Source organism: Petromyzon marinus, unplaced genomic scaffold (genome assembly GCF_048934315.1).
Source record: "Petromyzon marinus isolate PM22_M1 ecotype Great Lakes invasive population unplaced genomic scaffold, UKy_Petmar_22M1.pri1.0 PM_Scaffold_24, whole genome shotgun sequence".
NCBI lineage: Eukaryota > Metazoa > Chordata > Hyperoartia > Petromyzontiformes > Petromyzontidae > Petromyzon > Petromyzon marinus.
The window spans coordinates 947,014-953,408 of record NW_027423213.1 but is presented as its reverse complement, the minus strand read 5'-3'; the positions used below and the strand labels follow the sequence as shown (position 1 = coordinate 953,408).

General features: G+C 49.3%; 1 long non-coding RNA gene across 1 annotated transcript; it reads right to left on the bottom strand.

Moving 5' to 3' along the window:
• Positions 1-858: 858 nt before the first annotated feature.
• On the bottom strand, positions 859-5,440 carry LOC142922994 (uncharacterized). Its single transcript, XR_012940459.1, has 3 exons — positions 5,274-5,440; positions 2,403-2,495; positions 859-1,537 (listed from the first exon to the last, which is right to left on the bottom strand). It is a non-coding gene; the product is annotated as an uncharacterized LOC142922994 (long non-coding RNA).
• Between the last annotated feature and the right edge of the window lie 955 nt (positions 5,441-6,395).

Here is a 6,395-nt window from a genome sequence, read left to right as displayed (position 1 = left end):
CAACAAGTTATCCCCTTCGCCTGGAATGCAGGAGATCGTGGGTTCGATTCCAACGCCTGGATATTTGGAGTTTGCATATTCTCCCCGTGGTGGCGTGGGTTTTTCTCTGGATCCTCGAGTTTTTTTCCCTCCACATTTAGAAATATGCATTTACAGTATTTGGCTGCTACAAATTTCCATGTGATATGCCACTTCGTTGAGCTATGATTTGTGGCCAGGTTGCTTTTGAAAAACAGCTATATAGCTCAGTGGTCCTTACTTGGTACAATAAAATAAAAATCTGCCGATTCCTGGAGTTATACTATAGGAAGGCCTGGGTACCCAAGGGACCAGGTTACACCATTTGTCAGTTCAATGAAAAATCGACAAACAATAAATCCAACAAACACACCCAGTGCTGAAATGCACTGAAAAACAGTAAATGTACCAGAATGAAGCAGTACACATCTTGTCAAGTTGTATTTATACAACAAAGATAACTAAAGAAAAATAACCAAATCCACAATTAGATGTGGATGTGAAAATAAAGTAAAGCCCTTCTGGATAATGGGCACCCTATGCCCTGTCGGTCGTGTTGATTTTTAACCATATTTCACCACGCCGACTAGTGCGGATTGGTGAAGCGAGGGGGGCAGAACTGATTCATTTGTCACTCGCCTCTGGATTTAGTCCATGGGTGTGTAGTGATGTGCGCTAAGCACTGTGCAATTGGACGACCCCACATGCCCTGGGCACCCTTTCGCATGAGATATTCAAACTCAATCTATTTTGCAGGTGAAATATTTCTGAAATAAAAATGCAATGAAGGAAAAACAGAGAAACTGGCATGACACGGTGCACAGGTGTGAATTAATATATTATAATAATCAGTCACACTACTGACCATACAAGGCAAGCACACCATGGTGGTGCTCGCTTCATCCACCCAGCAACACACTTCAGCGCAATTGTTTCCCAGCGCCTATCTCGTGACTCGGTATGGGAATCGCTGCGGCGGTGTCCGCTCGTGCAGCTCCATGCGACCCACAGCAGACGCGCGCTCCCTATAGAGGATCCACGGTCGCGCGTCGTCTACGCCTACAGCACGAGCTCCGACACAAACATCCCCCATGGAGCTCCACAGACTGGTGGGGCAAGTGCTGTTATTGAGCTCCTATGAAGGCCGGCATAGTACACGAAATGGTAAGTGGTCAGAACCACGCCGGACCGCCTTTGTCTCCCCAATGTGTGATGTTTACACACCGCCCCAGATACTCATTTGCATTGCACACACATTTACTTCCATACCCCCCACCGCACACACACTCACACACTACACCGTCTTCCACACACACACATTTAAGCACCAATCAAAAATCCCCCGTGTATCCTACACAGGTGGTTTATATTCTGGACCACACCACCCACCGTCCCCCATGCACCACGAACTCCCCACACTCACCCACGCTGTGAAGTGTCGAGTCGCCCCACGTCTCTCGCCCCTGACGCGGCCCAGTTCCCCGTGTAGCCTCCTCTGCCGTGCTCTCAGCCTCTGGCCCTGACGCAGCAGAAAGGAGAGGGGTGGAGGGGTGACGGGAGGAGTGAAAGGAGCGTTGAGGGGAGGGTTGGGGGGAGGATCGGTGGGTGGAGTGGGTGGGGTGGGTGGGGTGGGGTGGGTGGGGTGGGTGGGGTGGGGTGGGATGGGTGGGGTGGGGTGGGTGGGGTGCCCCTTGCTTTCTTCGGCCCCTCCCCCCACCTCTACTACTTATTTTAAGCCTCTGTCTGTTCATCCCTCCGCCCCTTTTTTCTTGCTTCTCTGTCCATCTTTCCTCTTCTTACCTCTTGTGTCCCTGTATATGTATTTCTGCTATCTTATACCTCGTATTTGTTCACTCTGTCTATGCTGGTATGTTCAACCCAGAGGATGAACACGAAATTTAGCACTCTTCTGAAATTCGTGGTCTGCCAGGCAAGTGTCTAACTGTGTCGTTGGCTGACTGGTATTGCATCACGTAAAATTTTCTTAGGTTTTTTGAATTCTCGTCTCTCATCTTCTTGTTGTATTTACCTCCGTGCAGTTTAACGCTCTCTATGTGTTGCGTTGATGTCACCCTATGTGCTATTTGTTTTTACACCTGATGAAGATCGCTTGTGTTGCGGTCGAAACGTCGTGCTTGATTTATTTTAATATAATTTTATGGTATTTCTACATACGTGACTTTACCGAAAAAACCAATGAGTTAATCAATGGTTCTCTGTGTGAGTGAGTCTATGTGTCTCCATGTAAGTGAGCCTATGGCTCTGTGTCAGTGAGACTTTGGCTCTCTGTGTGAGTGTACTCTGTGAGTGAGTCTATGGCTCTCTGTGGGAGTAAGTGGGTCTCTAAGGCCACAACCATCTTGCCCCCTGCCCAGTGCGTCCACCTGGTTGAGCTGCAGAAGTCTATTGTCCAACGCTCCAGACCGCACCGATATCCGACGTCCACCTCCAGCACAGACACCAGCAGATTCTTAGAACTGGTGGTGGACGTAAGGACACGAGAGGGGTAATAGTCAACCACCATTACCACCATCAATACCACCATTACAACCACCAAAATCACCGCTATCGTTAACACCACCATCAATATCACCACCTCCACCACAACGATCACTATCAAAATTACAATCACAATACTCTTTGGTTCTTTCGGTAAAGTCACGTAGGTAGAAAAAATAATAGATCACGACGTTTCGATCGCAACACAAGCAACCATCATCAGGTGAAAAAATATAGTGAGAAAGCTGCTGAAACACGAAGTTATATTGGCTTGAGATAAGCTCAGCCCAAGGGTAAGTGGGTGGGGCTAGAGGTAGAATTTGCATGTAAATACAACACCACATCGTGGAAAAGGAAAGAGAGAGACAGACACCGAGAGACATCCACACACAGAGAGAGGCACACACAAAGAGACACACGAGAGATGCATATAGAGAAAAACACACCGGCAGAGAGAGACACCAACACAGACAGATGCAGAGAGAGAGATAGACACAGAGATAATTACATAATTGCCCATGAATTACTATGGTGTGACAATGCCAATTACCAATGTCAAAGGGAACATCAATGAATGGTAAATGTGGGGTAATATCCCCAGAAGAGCATGTAGACTACATTAAAAAATAAAATAATCAGGCAATATAATATCACATATGGGTTCAGTTTAAAGTTTAATTATGACAAATAATACTGAAATAATTGTGCTCCATAGATATTCTTAATGGTCAAGTTACATAACCATCACGGAATCACTTAAGCTGACCATTTAAAAAGACGTTAATTGCAAGATGTTGAGCAAAGGAAATTGTTTGGAAGTTCATCTCACACCAAGTACATGTTACTATAAATCTAAATCTGCATAGTTCTCGATCAGAAAAGTCGCAAACATGTTTTACTACAAGCAAGGAGTTCGGTGTGAAGCTGTTAAGCAAATTAACCACTGCACACGATTTTAAAGTTCTCTGCCTCAAAGACAGCACTCTACCAAGTGTCACGACGCAGCTGCGCACGCCGCATGACAATAGGCGGAGTGAGTGAATCCAAGTAGACACTGACCCTGTCAAAGGGGATCCCATGTCTAGAGTATTTGTGGCTGGTGCTACACATTTCTATGTGATTAGCCATTTCGCTGATCTATCATTTGTGGAAAGGTCGCTTCTGAAAAACAGCCACATAGCTCAATGGGTCTCACCTGGTAAAATAAAAATAGTTTATAGAGTTCGTTCTGCCTCAACGCGTGTTTTCATAACGCCATTTGGATATGGCACGATGGATGTATTAGGGAACACGTTTTATAACGCGAATGCTAAGTGGATATAACGCGATTGAGTCAACAGAACCACGTCGCGCGAGTAGGAATGTGCGGTTGTACGGCTGCCTGGGCACAGCGTCACACGAGGCATTGGGATGCTGCTGGATGCTTCCTGATGCTCCCCACGCGCCTCAGTCTTTGTTCAGCCGACACACGCATCTCACGCTGTTATCACGGACTGTGCTTTACCCTGTATTAGTCATTGCAACGAGGGAGTTTACACAACGCGGTGTTATTCAGCAACGCAACTACCGCGTTATAGAACACTGCAGTAAATATTGTCGGGGAGTGGAAGGAGCAATGAACGTCATCTTGTAGCATGGAAAGGCATCGCAGCCCTAGCGAGCAGCCAGAGACAAAGCCTGCACGCACGGCAAAGTTGTGATTGACCCGGGGACTATTAGCAAGTGACACGTATGGACTAATGGTTACTCTAAATGACAATGTTGACGTTGGTTAACGTGCTACAAATATGCTAAATGCACATCGCATTAGTTCTGACAAATAGCGTACATTTTCTAAAAGTTATCGTTTACAATGGTTAATTTGTATAACATGCCAAGTGAGTAATTTGCGTGTGGACCCTGACAGCGGCACTCAATGTCCAACTCTTGCGAATGCTCCCAGGGGATCTTTACCGTGCGCTGCGTTCACTCACTCAGCCCCAATCTCCCTGTCGTGAACTCACCACTCACCCACTCACTCACCTCACCCTTCAACTCACTCACCCTCCTCACCTATTAATTCTCCTCATTAACTCACTCACCCTGCAATCCACTCCCTCACCCCCCCCTCCATCACCCGGCACTCACCGCCTGTCCGTGACCACCTCTCCCGTGCCTACAACCACAAACACCACCACCACCTCTCCCGTGCCTACAACCACAAACACCACCACCACCTCTCCTGTGCCTACAACCACAAACACCACCACCACCTCTCCCGTGCCTACAACCACAAACACCACCACCACCTCCTGCTGCTGCTGCTGTCGCGGTCTCCGCGTGGCGCCGCGGGCCCAGGGGGAGGCCTCGCGGCCCAAGAGCGGCGCCACGGCTCCCCCCCTCCCGCTCCTGGCCCCTCCCCCTCGTCCCTCCTGGCCCCTCCCCCTCGTCCCTCCTGGCCCCTCCCCCTCGTCCCTCCTGGCCCCTCCCCCCGGCTCCCCTCCGCCCCCCCCCCCCGCCCTGCACGGCCACGCCACCCATTGCAAGAATGGCGGGAAGCGGTCGCGGGGCCGACCGCGCGCCGCCTCTCGCGTGATTGGCTCGCTTCGCGTCACGTGGGGAAGGCGGAAGAAGAGTATGGGGGAGGAGCTGCGCGGTTAGGGGCGGGGCCGTGGAGTCACGTGGTTGGCAATGATTGACAATAAGTGGGCAGGGATGGCTTTTACGTCAAAGCGTACGTCACATCCGGTAATGACGTTGGTATAAATAACACGCACCTTCGTGACGTGTCTCACACTTGTTTCTGTCCCGCGTGCCGTCAACACGAGCTGAGCATGGCGCTGCTGATCGTTGGCGTTCTGCTCTTGGCCCTGCTTGGGATGGGGATCTTCATTTATCTTCGTTTTACGCTTTCCATCTCAGACTTTCACCGCGAGACCACGACGCTGCAAACGGAGAGGCTGGGCCAGCAGAATGTGGAGCTCTGTCAGAAGAACAAGACGCCCCATCTGAAGCTACAGCAGCAGGAGGAGTTGATGGAGAACCGAGAGACTCTCCAGAGAGAAAACAGGGGCCTGGTTCAACAGCTTAAAGAGCGCCAGTTGGAGCTGGAGTCCACGGGAGTGCCTTACTGCGAGCGTGCGTCTCTCCGTGCGGATTTTCTCCGAGACTGCAATGCAGCACAGCGGCAAATATCGCTGCGCTGTAAAAAGGAAGGTCTCCGTAGGTCGCTGCGCATCCACCTGAGGGAGTTGAACTTCCTGAATCCACAGAGAGGGCAGGAGCAGTTTAGGCTGCGCGGGAAGCTGGGGCGTCACGAGGAAAAGTGGCACGGCGAAGAGAAGATGCGCAAAGAGTGCCGGCATCTCAGTAGACAGCTGAAAGAGCTGAAATGCGCCATTTCTCAAATTTACAAAGATGCCACCACCACCAACGCCACTGCCACCGCCGCTGCCACAGCTGCCACCACCGCCACCAAGCCCAAGAAATGAAGAGATGTATTAATTGGGTCCGAAAATGGCTGAAACGCAAGTCGACCATTTAAAAACATTGGGGCAATTTTGAAAATGACAGCGCCCCAATTAAAACATTATTCACAAAGACAAACGTTCCCCGTATAGAATCAAGAGACTATTGGGGCAAGTGCTATTAGCAAGGAGCAGCACCTAAGAAGGCCTCCACAATACAATCACAAGCACAAATACAAAGGTCCCCCATGTAGCCTCAACACACTGTTGGGGAAAGTGTTGTACAATATATATTTATCTATGTTTAACTTATTTTGCATCATATGTAGTCAACCATACCAATGGGAGGTGTTGTTAATGAATAGTACAACTTTTGGATTCCATTACAGAGAATCGTTAGTAAGTCGAACAGTTCATAAGTCTGAATAAAAT